Consider the following 20,870-nt stretch of genomic DNA (forward strand, 5'->3'; position numbering starts at 1 on the left):
TGGGCGCCGCGGGGCCGGGCGAGCACTGACAGCAGCCATGTGCGCAGGGCTGCTAGGGCGAAAGCTGAGGAATGAGAACCGGGAGAAGATGTCGGACATCCGTAAAGGTGAGCCATCCCCCCCCGCTGCCCCGTGCCCCAGGAAGTGCCATGTGGGGCCCACGTGGTGACACAGCACCGCTCCATTGCAGCCCTGGAGGGAGCCAAGGAGGACAGCGAGCCGACCATGCGCTGTCTGGTGCTGCAGACACTGCTGATCCTCAGCGTGCTGGAAGATGTGCCGCCCACCAGGCCCAGGTTGCGCCGATGGTTCTGGAGAACGTGGAGGGAGTAGTGCCGCTCCGCAGGGATGGGTCTTCGCCTGTCACGTTTGTTGTAGTGCTTCATGTAGAGCTGAAATAAAAGTAGTTATTAGTTATTAGTTAAAGCTGTGTTGCAGCTGCTCTGTGTTTCGGGGTTTGGTGTTGAGAAGCGCTGTTGGCAGCGCAGCGTCACCGTGCGGATCTCTGCGGAGTAACAACGTGTTTGGAGGTGTTTGCATTCTGCTCCTCATTGCCACACTAATGCCAACCCTAAGAGCAACCCACAGCTGGCGGGAAAGGAAGGGGGACAGGAAGGCAGAGCCTTTTAGCTCCACATCCCCTTATAGCCCACCCTAAAGCCCCGTATCACCCTATGGCCCCACGCAGCCCCTTATAAAACCATATCCCCCATACAGCCCCTATAGCGCCGTATCTCCCTATATCCCCCAAAAGCTCTCCACAGCCCCTCTACAGTCCTCCACAGCCTCCCCACAACCCCTGATAGTACAACATCCCTATCTATAGCTCCCTCCACCCTGCCATCACCCTATACCCTCCCACCACCCACCACAACCCCCTATAACCCCATATCCCCCTATAACCCCACTATTGCCCCATATATTCCTACATCCTCCCCACAGGCCCCTACTGCCCTATATCTTCCTATAACCCTCCTGTAGTCTACACGCAGCCCCCCTACAGCCCCCCCATAGAACCGTATAGCTCCCCTCATAGCCCCCTACAGCCCCCCAGCTCCCTATATCCCCCCTCTAGCCTGAAAACCCTCCCTACAGGCCCCCCAGCCCCTTACAGCCCCACATCAGCCCTACATCCCCCCCATAGTCCCTACACTCCCCTATATTGCCCCCACAGCTCCATATCCCCCTATATTCCCCTCACAGCTACCTATATCCCCATATCTCCCTATGTGGATTCCCACAGCCCACTACAGCCCCATATCACCCTGTACCCCTCCCCCCCGTAGCTCCCGTATAACCCTATACCCACAACAGTCCCCTATCTCCCTATATCCTCCCCATGACCTCCCACAGCCTCCCTGTATTCCCACAACAGCCCCCTATAACATATAGCCCCCTGTAAACCCCCACAGCCCCCCTAAACTCCCATATCCCCACTACATCTCCCCCACTGCCCCCTGTGTCCACCTCAGCCCCGGCGGGCACCGGGAGCAGCGCTGGAGGGCTCGGGGGGGCCCGGCCCGGATGCAGGCAGCAGCGCTGCGGCGGTAGGGGCCCCGAGTCCTTCAGCTGTCCCAAATCCCCGCATCCCACGGCAGAGGGGAATAAGGGGAGCGGAGGGCGGGGCGGGGCGGGGCGGTTCGGCCCGGGCCACACACGTTTCCTCTCCCCGGCCCCGGCCCGGAGCCGTTCCCCCGTACACCTCCGGCACCGCTGTCCTCAGCACCGCTCCTCATTGCCGCAGTTCCGCCTCGGTGCTGCCCGCACAGCGGCTGCAGCGGCGGTGCCGAGCGGGGCGGCCCGGGCCGCGCGTGCAGCACCGCCTGAGGGGAGAGCCGGGCGGCCCCGAGCCGCCTCAGCCAATCGGAGCCGGCGGCGCTGCCGCTGACCAATCACAGGCCGGAGGCGGGCCGGAGCTGCCGCTGACCAATGAGACGCCGGCACGGGCCGGCGCTCCGCAGCCCCAGCTCTTCTGCAACGGTTCTGGTCCTGCAGTGCCGGCGCGGCAGGCAGTGCACCAATTAGAGGACTGCTGGGCTGAGATACGTTCACGTCTCTGCAACGAGTCTAGACTGAGCAAAGCTGCCCACGAAGGGAGCAAAGAGATCACAAGATGATGCAGTGTGATGGAGCGAAAGCGGCTGGCCAAATGAAGATGACGTGCACGCATGTGCAAGCTGGGTGTGCTGCTGGAGCTGGGCCTGGAGCACTCATCGTCACCGAAATTCCTGAGTGCCCTCAATATATGGAGAAAGCTGCACACTGACAACTCTGGAGCAGTTTTCATACATTAGCCCTCTTTAAAATTTCTAGATGCCTCTTTTCTTAATACGCACCGTTTACTTTCCCTGTGAAGGGCTTTGAAAAAGTCTTTGAAATAGAAATCCCACGATTGCTGCAACACACTTGGCAGGTATTTGGACTTTTATCCTCAGACACTCAATGCATTTCACTGAAATAAAGAATGCTCAAAAACTTACCCACCCAATTCGCCCTGGTGTTCGATGCGACAGGCAGGAGGTGGCAAAAGGCAGCCGTTCAGCAATCCCAGGAAGTCAGCTGGGCTCCAGGGAGGCAAGAAGGGCAGTAAGGCGACAAACAACCAGTGCAAGCAGTAATTAATTCCTTGCTTTTCCACACATCTTTACAGCTTGGTTTCCTCTTCCCTCTTTGTCCGGACACCAACGAGTCCTCTCTGCTGCCATGAACTGCTCAGCAAAATGAAGATCACAGAAACTGAACTCTGGGACAGTTCCAAAGCTTTCTGACCTGGGAAAAACCTTGGGTGCCTCACATTATCTTTTCCAACCCTTAGAACTACTATCTTTATGTGTGTATTTTCTATCTTTATGTTTATCAACAGCTCTTGAAGGTCCCAGAGGGAAGAAACAAAGGACATTCTTCCTTTCTTCTCCTATCCCTTGACCACCCCTTTGTGCTCCTCCATGATGGGGACACTACCAGCATATCACTGTTTCCATTTGAACAAAAAAATGCTTTATAGGATTTCATACTCGGAGGTCTCTGCATTGCTATTACTCTCTTCCCTGCACGTCAGCCAATACAGAATCTATGCCATGACATTTGTATCTGCTTGCTACATACCCAGCTTTTTAACAGATTTACTCATGTCAGGAAATCAACTGTTCGTTAAGAGCTACAAATACAATACCTTCTGAATTCCCCCTATGTGCTATGAATTACACTGAAGACAGCTATTACATTTGTTCAGTACCAGTGAGATTTAACAGCCCACTCCTTTCCAGTACCTTTGCTCCCCATCGGGCATTTACCAACCCTTCACACACCAGACCAGCCAGCAGTGGTCCCAGCACAGAGCCGTATCTGTGGGAGAACACCTGCTCCCGTCATCAAGCCAAAAGATGTGCAAAAAAGGTTTTTGTCTTTAAAGACAGAAAAACAACTGCCATCTCCATTTTATTTTTGTTAAAGGTCGGAAGGGTTGTTAAAATAAAAGGGGCTCGTCTTCCACTTCCATTCTGTGTGCACGCAAGCTCCCCTGGCTGAGGTGACACTGGACTCACAGGTGGGTGGGTGGGTGGGAGTCGGTATGGAAACAGCTGCAGGCTTTTCAAGGGGAATCGGCCAAGTAGACTCTCATACCTTTATGTATGGACAGCAGGTTGGGTGTTTTTGCTTTATCTGGATTATGTCATCAGCTCTCCACTCTGCTCTGGTACCCTGCACAGCTGACCCAACTGGGCTTTCTACATTTTGAAGGCTTATAATGCAAGCCCTGAAGATTTCAAAAGCTTTCCAATACTCCTGAAGCCCTCACAGTATCCAAAACACAGTTCTGGAACATTAGTAAGGCTTTGCTACATCCATATCCTCAATGAATGAATCACAACACAGGTTGCTTATGGAGTGGATCAGTGAAAAGGAAGAGCCTCACATTCAGCGAGCTCAGAACGCTCTCCCAAAGCAATGCTGAGAGCAGTGACAGAAAGAAGGATGCAGAAGGAAGGTTTCGCTACCACAACTCTTGGACCCCGAATGAGACAGATTTCAATTAATCTTCTTCCTCACTGCTTTCTCGAGAAGTCAGCACAGAATCTGGACAAATTCTGCAGAATTCCAACTCTCACCTTCATGCAACAGAGGCTGTGCACTTTTCGTCCTCCTCCAACCACTGGAAACGCTGCAGGCAGACGCTGCGCTGGTTCCCAACTGCCAGAGAGCACACAAGTCAGCTGGACACCGCTGGACCTCCAGACTTGTCAGGGCTCACGCTCTAGGAACACGAGAGTTCATCTGTTAAATATGACTGTGAGCTTAAAGAAGGCTGAAAGAGCCGTCTAATTCACTTCAACTCTCAACTAGTTTCAATTAATACATACAGCAATCAATTCTGTTTTACTCAAAACAGTTTTATTTATTTACACATTTGTACACATCAACATGGTCCCTACGGAAAGCAGGAAGGGAAAAATGCAATTAAAGGAAATCATAGAATCATAAAATATCCCTTGTTGGAAGGGACCCAGAAGGCTCAACTGAGTCCAACCCATGGCTCCATAAAGGGCCACCTAAAAAGTAAACCCCATCGCTGCATGCACTGTCCAAATGCTTCTTCAGGTCTGGCAGGCTTTGGATGAGATACCTAAGTGCAAACACCATGACTGTAATTCTTCAGAAGAAAAAAAAACATTGACCAGAAGCAGGTTTACAGAACATGCAGCTGTTCAAACTGCCATGAGTATTAGCAGTCACTACTCCAGACTATGCTCACTTCTTCATTACCACTGCAACACAAAGCCTTTACCACTGCCACCATAGAAAGGGAGAGGAGAAACGTGTTCCTTCATCTAAGCTGCATCTTTCAAAGCTTTAATGCTTCAGCAAGTCGTCATCATCTTCTTGTTCAGCAAGAAGAAAATTCAGTGCTGCTCCAGTAAACCCAGACTCTACTGCCAGCATAATACCCACTACCACCGAGCAATAGGATTGATGATGCTCAAGTTTGCAGCTTAACAGTCCCAGTAAATTTCCAGAGAACCACCTGCACAACGAAACTTAGAGCCAACCCATTAGAGCAACCCTTAGAGCAACCCCTTCGTGCTTTTGATTTATCACTTTTAAGACAGATGACAAGTCCCATTAAAAAAAATCACCAATGCACGTGTCCCTAAATTCCCTGTAAGCCTCTCATTTTGACAATGAAATGTCCAGAACATGCTGCCATCAGTCAGCTCCAACTGCTGATTCCCACCATCCTCTTTTCTGTAGAACTGGCTGAGCACCAGCCTCCCCCATAGAACAGCCCCCAGGCTGCCCTTCCCACCTTCAGACAGTGCCGCACTGGGACATGGGGTAGCCAGAAAGGAGAGCAGCCCTGCTGGCAGGGCAGGCAGAAGTGTGAGGACCACACCACTGTAAGCATGGCCCTCACAGCACATCTCAGCAGGGCATGGCGGATGTTTGTGCAAGGGAGTTACTGGGCTGTATACAAACAGGTGGCTTGTTTTGGCACATCCAGCAGTCAGTGCTGAAGTCTCCAGCTCACGCAGCCCGGAAAAGGCCTCATCTCGGGAAAAAAACATAAAGGGAATTGCAAAGATGTTTTTATTTCGGGTTGCATCAAGCAGGAGTAGGAGATAAAAACTGCTGTGCAACGTGAGCAGCATGAATGGGGCTTTGCAGGCTCTGCAATGGACAGAGAGCTGTGGTGCTATTTGTTGTGCTCTTACTGCCTTGTGCTTCACTTGGGTGAGGTGCAAAAGCTCACACACCATCAGAATAGCAGGAGACCATTGCTCACAGCCAGAACAGTTCTGTAACAGATCTGAACACGCAAACCAGCTCAGTGCAACCAGAAGAGTTTAGTAAATAAATTATCTACGCTTACCAATGACATGCAGAGTTCTCCAACTTGTAAAATGAAGTAACTCTTAAGACTGGAGCTCAGGATAAAATAAAAAAATAAACAAACCATCAAATTCTGCACAACCTGTTGTGCACATTATGGATCTATCTGCAGTATAGGGAAAGATCCAGGACACCCTTCTGTTGTGCAAACAACAAAGCCCTGCGGATTCACTCTGTCCAACAGGAAACTATTAAGCACTGGTAAGAAAAAGGTGGATTAGGCAGAAAGCTTAGCAAAAGGTCAGCAGAAGCACATTATTCAGAGAAGTGAAAGACCCCCTATCGTGACCATGTGGAAATGTGATGATTGATTAAATGATCTATGTGATTCCCATCTACAAGAAGCGCTGTAAGGAGGATCTGGGGAACTACAGGCCTGTTAGCCTGACCTCGGTGCCAGGGAAGGTTATGAAGCAGACTGTCTTGAAGGAGATCACGCGGCACGTGTGGGACAACCGGGGGCTCAGGCCTAGCCAGCATGGGTTCATAAAGGGCAGGTCCTGCTCGACCAACCTGATCTCCTTCACTGATCTAGTGACCCGTCTGGTAGATGAGGGAAAGGCTGTTGATGTAGTCTACCTAGATTTCAGCAAAGCCTTTGACACTGTCGCCCACAGCACTCTCCTGCAAAAGCTGGCAGCCCATGGCTTGGACAGGTACACTCTTGGCTGGGTAAGGAACTGGCTGGAGGGCCGGGCCCAGAAAGTGGTGGTGAATGGAGTTAAATCCAGCTGCCAACTGGACACGAGTGGTGTCCCCCAGCGGTCGGTGCTGCAGCCTGTCCTCTTCAATATCTTTACTGATGACTTGCATGTGGGCATTGAGTGCACCCTCACTAAGTTTGCAGATGACACCAAGTTGGCTGGAAGTGTCCATCTGCCTGCCTAGCGAGGCCCTACAGAAGGATCTGGACAGGCTGGATAGCTGGGCTGAAGCCAATGGGATGGGGTCCAACAAGATCAAATGCCGGGTCCTGCACTTTGGCTGCAGCAACCCCAGGCAACGCTACAGTGTTGGGGCAGAGTGGCTGGAAGACTGCGTAGAGGAAATGGACCTGGGGGTACTGATTGATGCTCGACTAAACATGAGCCAGCAGCGTGCCCAGGGGGCTAAGAAGGCCAATGGCATCCTGGCATTCTTGCATCAGAAACAGCGTTGCCAGCAGGAACAGGGAAGTAATCGTCTCCCTGTACTCAGCACCGGTGAGGCCACACCTTGAGTACTGTGTCCAGTTTTGGGCCCCTCACTGTAAGAAAGACATGGTGGTCCTGGAGCGTGTCCAGAGGAGGGCAACAAAGCTGGTGAGGGGTCTGGAGCACAGGCCTCATGAGGAGTGGCTGAAGGAGCTGGGATTGTTCAATCTGGAGATGAGGAGGCTCAGGGGAGACCTTACTGCTCTCTATAACTACCTGAAGGGAGGTTGCAGTGAGCTGGGGTTGGCCTTTTCTCTCGTGTACCCAGTGATAGGACTAGAGGGAATGACTTCAAGCTGTGCCAGGGAAGGTTCAGGCTGCACGTTAGGAAATACTACTCTGAAAGAGCAGTCAAGCACTGGAATGGGCTGCCTAGGGAGGTGGTAGAGTCACCGGCCCTAGCGGTATTCAAGGAACGTTTGGAGATTGTGTAGAGGGACATGGTTTAGTGAGAACTCTTGGTGATGGGTGGATGGTTGGACTGGGTGATCCTGTGGGTCTTTTCCAACCTTGGTAATTCCATGATTCTATCACGTTTGCATGCAAAGATCACACTGACCATATAACCAGCTTCTACCATATATTACCTCTGGACAAGATGAGGCTCTAACTTGTAACTTGTATAAAATGTGTTTCCACGTGTGTCTGCATTGTCAAATCCTGCATCCTCAGAGCACTGTTTAGTTTATAAGTAATTTGTTGAACGCGTAATTTCAGTCACTGAACTACATGCTTTTAATTAATCACACATTTTCCATTTTCCTCTCAGCTATTTCCCATCACTCCCTCCATATTATGCCCATGAAGATGTGCACTTTCACAAAAGCAGTAACAGCTATTAAGGCCTACTTCCCATCCTGATGCGAAGTGGTGCCACGTGCTTTATCAGCTTCACAGAACCCCATCTGCCCCAGCACTGTACTGAACACAAGGATGAAGTCAACAAGGAGAACTCCTGCAAGGGTATGGGTCCTTTCTTCAAACAGTGCATTTGTTCGCCACTTTTTTCCCCTCTGGGCTCAGTTAACAGGAGACAAGAGATCCATAGCACCACCCAGGGGAAGGACATTGTGAGACAGTCTGTCCAGTATAAAGAGAGCACCTGGCTTGAGACCATTGTGTGTTTTCTGTCCCATAACAATTTCGTTTTCCCACAGCAGCTCTCTGAGCACCATGCACAATACTTGAAGGAAACACACGTCTCTTCATCCCCCCAGGATGTGCCAGCCCATAAAATGATCCCCTACACTCCTGCTGGGCCCATAAAAATCACTTCAGCAGTGTGTTGTTATTAATTGCTTCAGGCAAGCTAGCCAGGACTGCTGCAGACTAAGTACTGACAGTCTATAAAACCAGAAGAGACAGAGAAGAATGTCCTACACTTTCCAGTAGCACCTACCATTGTGAGGAGCAGAGCTGAGGGGTCATGAAGCTGTCACAGCCAGCCCTCCTTGGCTGGCAGACAGGACACGTCACGTGGGGCTGTAGGAGAACCATTTACCAGGGCAGACAAGGAAATGCTCCTTTCCTGGAAAAACAAGAGATTATGAAACTTTTATTTCCTGTTTTTACCATTTAAAAAAATATACAAGCTCCAATACCAGCTTGTATAAAATCAACATAATTATGATCTCAAATTTTTCATCTGTATATTCAAGTTCTCTCTCTTTGTCTTCGTACAGCACATAGGTATTCTTTTTCACATCGTTAGCACCAACACATCTGCAGAGCAATACTGCACTGGCCCCAGCCATGCAAGTTATCACAGTGAACACAAGCCCCTGAAAAATGAACTCTGCTGATGGCTGGCATCCAGTGACTGCAGGTGCTTTCACTGCAAGCTAAACACAAGGGGAAGCAATCGTTTGTCCAACATAAGCGCTGTAAGCCCTGAGCTCAGTACAGAGCCACAGAGACGCTTATGGGATTTTCTCCACGTGTGTAAATACCTGATGGGGAAGAGAAGGAGTCAAGAAAAGGCTCTTCTCACGGGTGCCCAGTGACAGTATGGGAGGCAATGGTCACAAACTGAAAGTAAGGAAAGTCATTTGAAGATGAGAAAAAACTATAGCTGTGCTAGGGAAGATTTGGCACTGATGTGTGAGGATATGCTGTAAAAGGCAGTATTAATTACATTATGATGTGAAGAGGAACTCATTAAATTAGGAATAGGATCTCTCAGAGAAGCCAAGAGGCATCAGACAGAGCTGTGGAAAGAGTTCATTACATTAGAATATAAGAAGGTGGGCTGTTACATTTTGGTTTGTTAAAAAAGCCAAAAGGCACCACATGAAAAGGGCCTATCATCACGTTACAACATGCAATAAAAGCCAATATAAGTTGCATTATGATTTACATAGGGTAGTCAACGAGTTACAACACATAATTGAAGCCAGCAGGCCTTCTGCGAGGCCGTGAGGAGCGGTTTGCCATCTTCATAACAACACACACAAACCCCAGGACTGTGCATCACAACATGAAACGGGTCTTCTCCAGATTGACACCAGAAGAGAGTCTTTCACGCTCATATTGTGTTACACAATGGAAGGCAATAGAAAAGTGAATCACAGTGTGTGCAAATGGACGCCTCCTAACCATGCACAACAGCAAGGAAATAAAAAATTCAGCTAAATGGGACAGGATGGATGCAAGATCAGCAACACCACAAAATCAGGCCTGGTAGTAGGAATGGGATTCAGCCAGGCTGCTCGGCCATGGAAAGCCAGCATGGAGCACAGTGCTGTGCAGCTGAAGCCCCAACAGCGTTTCATCTTCAGGAAAAGTTACCAGAGCAGCATGCAAAGATAGCTGAGTAAGGACTGGGTATATTTCCAAAAAGAAACAAAACACTGCAATAACCAGCACAGAAATTGTGCTCAATTCCTTGTGCAGGTATAAATGCACGGCAAGAACTGATTCCTCCTGAACTTCAAGTGAGCACTAAGGCAGGCCCAGAGAGGAGATCCTCTGAGTGGAATGGACACAAGTCCTCGAGCTGCAGATTTTCTCATGTCTTCCACTGAGATCCCATTACGGATTCTTCCTTGGCTGACAAAAGACATACCTGCACGTTTAAACTGCTGTTCGCATTTACCCACATGGCTTACTGTTCCTTTACACAATGCGGTTTTCCACTGTTGTGAAAACACCTACAAAAGCAATAGGACAGTTACACAAAGTGACTTGAGCTGGACGGTCTGGTAACCACAATGCAGTTATTCTGCATGGGAGTCAGCTGCACTATCACCAGATCCAAAAGTTCTGAACGGTTAGGATTTTTTTTCCTTTTTGCTTTCAGAACACTCTCATATAAAATGGTCTTATTCTTTAATTTGCAGGAGGAAATAAGGTACCTTCTCTCCCGATGAAAGTTAAGACTTTGATGGCATTTCTTGCTTTATGAGCAAAGGCATTCAGGAGCAGAAGACCTGCAATTAACTTACTACAGAATCACCAGTTCAATGGGAAGGGCCCCACAACACCACTGAGCCCAGCTGCCTGAGCTGACAGTTCAGAGCCGACATCATTGAGACACGTACCTTAATGCAGTAAGACACAACCATCCAGGCTCACGACATTTAAGCAGAAAAAGAAAATGCATTTAGGGCTCACACCTAATTTGCAACCTTAATGATTCTATGTAAGAACAAGCCCCTGGACTGGCCAGTGCTTTCTGCAGAGGTGAGGAGCAGTGCCCTGGGCCAGTCCCCTCCCCAGAGGCAGCTGCTGCCCATCTGTTGCCCTGTGCCCACCCCAAGGGACCTACCCAGGCCACCATGCTGCTCCTGCCATGTGTCCCAGTGGGCTTTCTGCCCCTGCCATGGAGTCCTGTGGCCCAGTGACGATGGTCTTGTGGGACACTACCGCACACTGAACACCTGGAATTTTGGAGTTGCATGCATGAAATTATTTAGAGAATGAACAAGGACATAGAAGAGGGAGGGAAGAATGAGGCTGAAGGATTTTGCAGCTCACTCCACACCCAAATTCAACATAGCAAAATTAATTCCCATAGAAACGCTTCCCGCTTTGAGCATAAGGGCAGCTTCTCCCATCCTGCTGCACACCTCCTTGGTGCTCAGCCCTGAGCCAGCAGATACACCTCATAAAAACAGACTTGCACATCAAACTCAGCTATGATTTGGAATCCAGGTCCTTTTCTCTAGATGCTGCAGAGCACAAAGTTTGCATGCTGTAATAAAACACACACTTGCAGGACCAGCAACCAACCAATTCATCATGGCTTCCTACTTCTGTGATCACATTACAGAGCACAGAATCATTAGGGCCCATTCAAAGGGCAGGAAAGGGAGGTACAGTTTGCTGTTAACTCTTTCTCTGCCAAATCCGACCCGGGTGTGCACACGTGTCACAGAGACAGTCAAATGAAAACAGTTATTGCACAGTTTCACCAAAATACGGAGAAACTGAACCTCATTCCAACCTTTCCGTAAACTCCTGAACTCTTGATTAAGCTGCTGGGACAGAATGTCTTCCATCTGGGGACAGAAGGCCAATAGAAAAAAATCACCTGTGGAAATATTAGCCATCTTCGTTCCTTTCGCCCTTTTTTTTTTATATGTTCTCAATGAAATACATCTGCTTTTATGGGGTTTTTGTTGCTGTTTGTTATTGTGAATGTGTGCTTAGTTGCTCCCTCTCCCCATTCTTCCTTCCCACAGCCACGATTCACATCAATATTCCAATCAGAGTCCTTCAGCCCATGGCTCACTCCTCAGGTTTTGACTTCAGCGAGAAAATGTTCCCAAGCCATGGCTGCACATTCTGACCTCTGCCTAACAGCACACTCCTCACCCTGGGAAATAATGAATGGCAACCAACCTTTTGTAAAACCTGTGTTAAGAGCAGTTATCCATGAAATACTGGTACCAACTAAACACATGCACAAACTACTGCAATAAGGAAGAGACAAAAGCTGTCAAAACACAGTGAGTTGTAGTAGATTTACTAAGTTTTTCTTCTGTTTAACTCTGCCCTATGTGCAAAGGGGGATATCTTCGGAAAGTCTTCTAAAATCCCTTCAGCTGTTTCTGAGGGAGGTGAACGCAGAAAGAAAACCTCACAGCTGTCAACTTTATGTTCCGGTTCGTTTTTTTTTTTTTTTTTTTTTTTTGTGCTCAGGTAATTCAGAAATGACTTTGATTTACTAAGGATGTCCCAGAAGTTGCAGTCATAATGAGAAATCTAACACAGGCTCCTAAGGAGATCTGTTGTGTTCCTCTGTGCTGACCAAAGAACAGAACAAAAAAAGCAGTAAGTTGCTGCTCACTTCCTAGTTCCCTCTTTTTGCACAAGTATGATACACTGTTGGTCCTGCTCCTGCTAGCTGTTAAATGCTTTCAATGCAATGGCCTAAGAGAATAAACTTGTTGGACTACTCCCAGTTCAGTTTTCAAACCTCACTATTTAAAGTGAGACGCAACGATCCAAAAAGATGAGCTGTGTGAGTGCAGCACTGCATTGTGATGTCAGTCAGGAAAAAAACCAAACCTTCACAAAAATGAAAAACACCAACGTGCTCTGAAGGCTGTACTACTCCATCCAGCCCTGTCTCTGGATACTGGCTACACTCATTGCACCCTGAAGAACCAGAAACAGGTGCAGTGCAAAACATCCTTCGTCTCCTCCTTTCTTTGAGAAGGGCAAGATGAATTACCAAGGTTAAAAACGTCCCACTGTTCAAGCATGCTGTTGATTAGTTCGATTAACAGGCCCCACGTGTTCAACCGTATACAGAGAACTGTACAGGGAGCAGCTATCCAGCAATCATGAAAGCGAGGACCTTTTGCATCATTTCACATTCAAATTCTGCTTTACGTTAACAATATGGCATCTGAAATTAAGCAGAAGAATATTTCCTGGCAAGAAATACTTGATTCTGGGATATTTGGAGAGAAAAATCTAAACTGCAACTCAGCATCAGGTTTTGAAGTTTAAGCTTTTTTTCCTCATAATGGACAGAAGCTCCTCATATCAGCAATTTAAATCAGTACAATGTATTTCCAGGACTGCTTTTAAAAATCAGTGATTAAAAAGAAGGGAAGCCCATCGCCCACTTTAGCATCTCCAGAAGTCTACAGACAACTTCGTCCTCAAGAAGCACCTCTCTGTCTCAGCTACTCTTTCAGAAGCTGTTTCAATGCCCCTGCAACATGACTGTCTCCTGGGAACACAGCTGCCCATTTGCACCCATCTAGCACAATGAATATTAACACTTGAGAGACTTCTTCACCTCTTATTCCTACCAACTACAGGCATGCAGCACTGCAAATTCTGCATGTTAGCACTTCTGATGAGCAGTTTTTAGCTGAGTATCACAGCCTGACCATCAGCTCCCTGTGACAACCGCGTACATGTTTCTCCTGCAGGAAAAACATAGGAGGTGAACAAACCGTGACTCTAAGATAACAACCTGCTTTGTCTCATACCAGAAGAAACACAACAATTATAAAACAGAAGTAGATATGCCCAGTAATACCCAGCAGAGCTGAGCTGCCTTGGGTAGCCAGCTGAGAAGTATAAGAGCATTACTCAGAGCAAAGGAAAAGCACTGCTGAGTTCCAGAATGCTTCTGCCATGCCAGACCTGGTGAGTTCTACAGAGCTCTCATGGGAAAAGGAGGAAGAGGGGAAGAAACCAGGTTGATCATTACTTACCTCTCTATCTCCCCAGTCTTAAGAACCAAGTAAGAGACCGCTTTCAGCAGAGTGGAAGGTTTTCCTTACTGTGTAATGGATCCCAGCAAGGGCTAAATGTTTGCTTTGATTTTCTCATAGGTATGAGCTGGGGATCGTTACTTTCAAAAGGAACCTTGCAGCTGTACTATGTAAGACACTGCAGTTCACGTGTAATGAGGATGTCACGGAAAAAGAGTCTTTTTTTTTTTTTATGCTGCACAAGTTCTAAAACTGTAAAACCAGCACCCAGTAAGTCAAACTAGTTTGATGGAGTTAAGAAAAACAGTTCATAAACCTAATGAAGCACCTGTTGGAAGCAAATGAAATCAGTGCTCCAGAACAGGACCTTGTCATGCACTCCTGGGATCCAAGAGACCATGACTGCATCAGAAGCAGCTTGACAGACAGGGAGGATGCTGCACTTACAAACCTAACTACAGGCCTTGTGCCCTTGGCACAACCAACGCCTTCTCCCTTCCTACAAACTAGAGTATCAGACAGTCACAGTTTTGCTGCTCTCCTGATTGACTCAGTCTCACTTCCCTTTCCTGCTTCCAGGAGTGATGACTTCCACCTCTGGGCCCCACACGGCTGAAGTCACCATTTGTATCCTTCCACACTGCAATTACCATCTACGCTCATAGAAAACCTTCCATTCACAACGCTCTTAAGCTATTGCATGACATCCATTAAGGCACACAAATTATTTACATGCAACTAACTTCAACCTTTCACATTTTATCTTCACACTCTAAGCACAACAGCACCAGGTACAGCAGAGTGGAAAAGTTTTTTCAAAGCAGCTACAAACACACCATTTCCCTATCTGGCCTGTTTCTTAAGCTAGCAAAGTAGTACCATCTCATTTCTTGACTCAAATTTTCTTTTTAATCCCAATACTCAAATATTCAAATACTCCAATTCAATTTTATCCCCCATTCTGGGAACATAACCACAAATAAGTGAACAAATTACATACTATATTAAGCAGCTACAATATTTAGCAATTAGCTTACAATGAAAAGAGATGACTATTGAAATTACTTCTCCAGGCTCTGAAGGAGTCCTCTTGGGAAATCAGTGTGTAATGTCCAACCTCAACTCATCTTCAGCTTACGCAGTGCCCTTCTCATATAATCATTGGTATTATATTCATGAAGGCCACAACTGCACTTAAATGCATTATAAAACTCAAAACTGACACCGCTTTACACTGTAATAAAGGAACACTATGGTTTATTAAGTGTCTTAAAATAATACTGTAAATTCTCTCTGCCAATATACCTTTCCAAAGCCACTTTCCAGAAAGGATGATGAACAACAGGTTTTCCTAGAAAGATACAACCGGATGTCCAAACATAGGACTTCCTTTGGAAGCCCATAACGAGATTTCAGGTATTACTCACATTACTGCACAATTCCAGATCACGCATACTTCGGGGACTGCAGAAATAAGAATGAAAGGTCATTGCTGTGCAAGAAGCTACACACTACAGAAAAGCCCACTGCACAGCTGGGAAAGTAACACCACCGCATACTGACCGCTTCTCCACAGTTACTCTCACACTGGCCCTGCTGCCATCCTTCTTCCAAGAAACAATCCTGAAGACAGCCCGATTTCTTAAGGCTCTTTTTCAGTAATCAGATTTCCACCTACGCATTTGAACCTCAACCAAGGAAGGTACAGAACTGCTTCAATATTCCCTTGCGAACAAAAGCTGTACATCAAGGTCTGATGGCTATTACAGATACAAGTTGCAAGTGTAATTCCACGTACACAGTAAAATACCTTTTCCAGATCATTTGCCACATAACACAGCAGTCCTCTGTAACTTGGTCTGGAGCAATCCCAACAGGTTAATAAGACAAGCCGGATGTTGGCAGGAGTTACTTCAGCCTCTGAAAGAGCACCTACCTCCAGAGCAGAGCAAGGCAGCTGTTTCATAGCACACCCATTCAGGGGACGAAGTGAAGGAACATACTGCATCCACTGAAATCTCATGTGGAAGAACGTACACATTGATTAGGAACAGAGCGAGTGGGAGTCATTTCAAGAGAAATGCTGTGCAAACAACTTCCCTGTCACTGTATACCACCGCTCCCATTTCTGAGGGATCGAGTTCAGAGACATTACGGGGCCAAGCTTGTTAGCTGCTGGGTAGAGCCCTTCCACAGGAGGGTGTTCATGACAGCAATCTTATCCACGTTAGCTCAGAAGTCACTACATTTCCATTATTGGAACAGTTTCTAGGACAGTCGCAAGCCTGAGCACCTCTTTGTCCTGCAGGACAACGCCATATGCACATACACCGGCGTTCTCCAACTACTCTTTGTTTTCTCCTGTTTGTGAAACAGACTGATTTTTTTCAGATGAGTTCAGCAACCAGTCACCCAGCACAGCTCTACAACCAGCCTGTCTCTTCACCTCACACAGAAGGGAAAAACCTATCACTGCCATGAGCAGATACATAACACTGAATGGAGCTTTTCACTTCTGTGCCTCACCGCCTTCATCCTCTGTCTCCCTTCCCAATCAAACCGTAGGAACTTCAAAGACTCTTCTCTAGTCCAGGTTAAAGGATACAGCCCCAGAAGCACTCGGAGGCCTTTAGGAGCTACAATGCAAGAGTCCCCCAGGACTTTTTTCTTTTCCAGACTGCAATCTACCACAGCTCTTGTTTGCAATCCTTCATTTTTTCAACCAAACCTCAACTACAAACTCTGTCTTGCCAGAAGATAAAACTCACTGAAATAGTTTGGATAGGGGAGCAAGGACAAACAAACAGTAAATAATCACCTACTGTAAAAGCCAGCAAATGAAGTTAAAGTTCTTAGCACCACCAGTATCTACATAACCTGGGTATGGGAAGGGAGCTTGAGGGCTCCTTTTAGGATCACATCGTCATTTAGGTGGCAATGTGACACAAACAGTGCTTACAGACAGCATCTCTCCTTCATAACAGGTATCCATGTAGTTTCTCTTAGATGCCATATACCAGATTGACTTCCCCTGGTAGTGACTGACATTTAGGGAAGAGTTGATAATTACTTTCTTCCCCTGCTTCAGCTCCTCCAGCATGAACAGAATGCAAAGGTTTGTTTGTAGGACTACATCAGCTCTCAGTTATAGTCAGAAGTAACCAACAGGCATGGAGATAAAAAGGAAAAAAAACAATTGGGAATAGAATAAACACATATATAATAGGGCCCCAAAGGCTCCAGCAATGTTTCCACATATCCTGGACACCACATGGATGTTACTAAAAGCAGGGAGGACCAAAGTGTCTATCACTGACAAACTATATTACTATATATACTATATATATTGATTGTTTCTTACGCAACTTAATTGTTTACAGTTTTCACATCAACTTAAACACTCTTTAGTTATCTGAATGTATGTATGTAGGCATTATTATTACTTTCCTTTTCTGAAGGAAACATAAACGTACATTCATAAAATCATCAAGGCTACAGACCCAAGCACTCAAAACCCAGGAAATACCAAAATTAACTTGGCACAGCAAAAGGAAATATTTTTCTCTTGATTTCATTCCCAGAAGCAATGAAACCATTTTTTTGTTTAATCTTTCCAAACCAATTCATCTGAAGCAGACATTCAGCATGGAAAGTTTCAGCCCGAATGGTTCAAATTCGGCCAACTTAGACACCACTGAAAACAGGGTCTTATAACGGGAAACGTGAAGCAAGCTTAATTACAGGCAGCACTACCACCATCACTTACAAATACATTTAGGATTAAAATTTCATTCTGACTTTGCCTTGTCTATTTATCTATATACTATATAGAAGGAATACAAACTCCTTCCATGCCTGCCTTTCTTACTGTGTTGTAGGTCCCGGGTCTTTGGCACACTTGATCAAAACTACAACACAGCTACTAACATCAGGCGTCAGAAAGAGAAGTCATTACAGGTCTGCTTGATGATTACTGCCTGGCATTTCATTAGGAAATTAACTACATTCAAAACATACTGCTTGCTGTGCTGCTGTCCAGGGCTGCCATCGAATGCCCTGCATTCTCGCTGGCCCAGCTTCCTGCGCAGGCTTCTGCTGCACACACACTGCATTCAGTTCCTATTTTGGATGCAGTCTATAAATGTAAACACTAGTTTACACTGGACTGACAGCCAGGTACGGAATCACAATCTTCAATCAATTTTTCACTCGGAGGGTGGTGACGCACTGGAACAGGTTGCCCAAGGAGGCTGTGGATGCCCCATCCCTGGAGGCATTCAAGGCCAGGCTGGATGTGGCTCTGGGCAGCCTGGGCTCATGGTTGGCGACCCTGCCTGTGGCAGGGGGGTTGAAACTCGATGATCATTGTGGTCCTTTTCAACCCAAGCTGTTCTATGATTCAACATTTCACTGATGACAAAGGGACAGGAGCATCAACCGCATCTCTGGGCAACCCGTTCCAGTGCCTCACCACCACCACTGTAAAAGACTTTTCCTCAAATCCAAGCAAAGATACATAAGCATCAAACCAACTATCATATGCATTAAAAAAACAATCTAAGCTTGCTCTCAAGAGCTATACATCACAGGTTTTACAGCGCTGGTTTTTCAGTGTTTTGTTTTTTAAACTGACGTTGAGGTTTTAAACTTTGCGTGCAACATTCTTATGAAAAGGACTGAGAAATAACTTCATGTAGAGCAGCAAATTCCACACGGTGTCTAAATACAGCTGCACCCACTGCAGGAAGCTGCTGGGATCAGCAGCACGTGAACACGTCCTACTGGCTTCAGTTCAACCACAAAACCTTGGTTCAGATTTGTACCTGACACTGAGGTGATCAGCTGCAGCAGCACACATTTAGGAGAAAGAAGGTACATCTGTTCTCATAGCGAATAAAGTTCTCTACTTTATATGATGAACTACAGTACACTTCTGTGTTTCTCTGTGTTGTTTGAATCGCTGTGGGCCAATACAGCAGAAACACAAGCAGCTGGTCACAGAAATGCTGCGCTTTCAGACTGAAATACTGTTATTCTGACAAAAGCTATATCCAGTTTGTCTCCAGGCTCAGAGTATTCCACTCCATCTCTAGCTATATGTTAAATAAGTTGTTCCTAGTACTTTTCTGGCTTGCACACTGATAGACAAGATCCATACACACTGATCTTCTCTTGGTTGACACACGCACACCTATTACCATCGCTCCCAAAAATCTGTGCCATAAATCCAGCTGATCTTGTTGCTATTGAAGACCTCTGGCACGTTCACCGCTGAAGGCACCGCTCTGAACATTCAAACGGCGCCCATTTCTGTCCAGCTGTAATCCCAGGACTGTTTCCAAAGGAACGAGGCAGCCCAGCTGTGACACCACCGCACCTCGTGGAGCTGCACAGGAAGGAGGAGCTGCACAATGAGCCACGCACCCCAAACACGGCCACGGATACCCATCAGATGGGACGCAGCACCACACAGCGCTGAGTCACACTGAGACAAATCGCTTCGCAGATTCTGTCTATCAATTCTCTGCTTTGAGCAATGCTGCACTCAGGTCATTACAGTGAGGAGCGAGCGAGGAGATTGGAAGAAATAGGGAAAACGCGGGTCTGACCGGGGGGGACTGAGCGGCTCGAGGAGTGTTAGAAATCCACTGGGAATTAATAACTACACTCTCTCACAAACCTTCCCCCCCCCCGCCCCCCAACCCACACACACACACACACACACACCCACACACACACACCCTCACTCACGCGTCTCCCTGTGCGCCATCGGCCGGCACGCACCCGGCACGCACCCCGACCCGCGGACCGCGCGCCCGCCCCGCAGAGGGAACCGTCCCGGGCGGTACCTGGACGGTATCCGGGGCCGCTCCCAGCGCCGTGCGTTGCACCGCGGCCCCGTCGGGGCCGCCTCTCCTCACCGCCACCCCCCCCTCACAGACGGCCGCGGTGGCTCCCAGAGCCGCACCGAGGAGCGATGCCTGCCGAGCTCCTCCGGGAACCAAGGCGCGACGCGGCGCGGCACCAACACCCCTGCTTCTGAGAGAGAGCCGCATCAGGAAGGGGGCATGCACGGCTGCTCTGATTGGCCGCGCTCCCAGCAGCGGCCGCTGATTGGCTACGGTGGTGCCGGCGGAGGAAGGTTCTGGAAGCCCGGCGGGTGTCGTGGCGGTTGCTGCCGCCGCTGCGGTTAGGCTTTGTGCCTTTCTGGCCTTTTCCTGTTCTCTGTTAAACGCGCCTGAAGTGATTTTGCACTGACTCTCGATGTGATGTTATGGTAAGTGGTGGGCACAGTGGCAGCCAGCACGGCTATGGGGCCAACAGATCACTCATGTGGGCCCAGACACGGCCTGCTGTGTGTCCCTCCCTCATCCTCCATCTCTCCCACCATCCGTTCCTTCACTTCTGCTCTTCTCCATCCCTCCTTCCCACGTCTCCTCGTGCGCCCTGGGTTGTCCCATGGCACCGTGGTCCCAGTGGTCTGAACAAGGTCCCTTTGGTTGCGGCTCATGTCCCCAAGCTGGGCCGTGCCCCCTGTGTCCCTTCCTGCCATAGGAATGCCCATGGCAGCTGGCTGCTGTCCCCAGGCTGTGGCATTTTGCAGACAACAGCTTTTCCCCCCTCTAATTGCAGCCCCTTATGATCTCATTTCTCAATTGTAACAGTTGGAGTAAACCTAATGGGACTGGAGTGAACCTAGTGAGGTTCAATAAGGCCAAGTGCAGGGTGCTGCACTGGGGCCAGGGCAGTCCCTGGTATTTATATAAACTGGAGGAAGATCTCAAGAGCAGCCCTGTTGGAGAAGGATTTGGGAGTCCTGGGGGACATGAGCCAACAGTGTGTGCCTGCAGCCCGGAAGGCCAACTGTGCTCTGGGCTGCATTAAAAAAAAGGGATGGCCAGCAGGGAGAGGGAGGTGACTGTGCCCCTCTGCTCAGCTCTTGTGAGGCCCCATCTGCAGTACTGCATCCAGGCCTGGGACCCCCAGCACAGGAAGGATGAGGAGATCTTAGAGGATCCAGAGGAGGGCTATTAAGATGCTCAGAGGGCTGGAACACCTCTCCTATGAGGAAAGGTTGAGGAAACTGGGCTTGTTTAGCTTGGAGAAGAGA

The 20,870-nt window shown here is 48.0% G+C and overlaps 1 long non-coding RNA gene across 3 annotated transcripts; it reads right to left on the minus strand.

Annotated features, from left to right (window-relative positions):
* Positions 1–38: 38 nt before the first annotated feature.
* Positions 39–19,782, minus strand: LOC121108065. 3 transcript variants are annotated; one of them, XR_005842361.1, is made up of 6 exons: positions 10,849–13,953; positions 10,147–10,231; positions 9,032–9,110; positions 8,482–8,610; positions 2,481–4,255; positions 39–392 (listed from the first exon to the last, which is right to left on the minus strand). It is a non-coding gene; the product is annotated as an uncharacterized LOC121108065 (long non-coding RNA). The 3 variants fall into 3 exon arrangements; XR_005842360.1 differs by lacking the exon at positions 10,849–13,953 and having other exon boundaries at positions 10,147–10,838; XR_005842362.1 differs by lacking the exons at positions 9,032–9,110; positions 10,147–10,231; positions 10,849–13,953 and adding an exon at positions 19,609–19,782.
* Positions 19,783–20,870: the final 1,088 nt, after the last annotated feature.

Source organism: Gallus gallus, chromosome 34 (assembly GCF_016699485.2).
Source record: "Gallus gallus isolate bGalGal1 chromosome 34, bGalGal1.mat.broiler.GRCg7b, whole genome shotgun sequence".
NCBI lineage: Eukaryota > Metazoa > Chordata > Aves > Galliformes > Phasianidae > Gallus > Gallus gallus.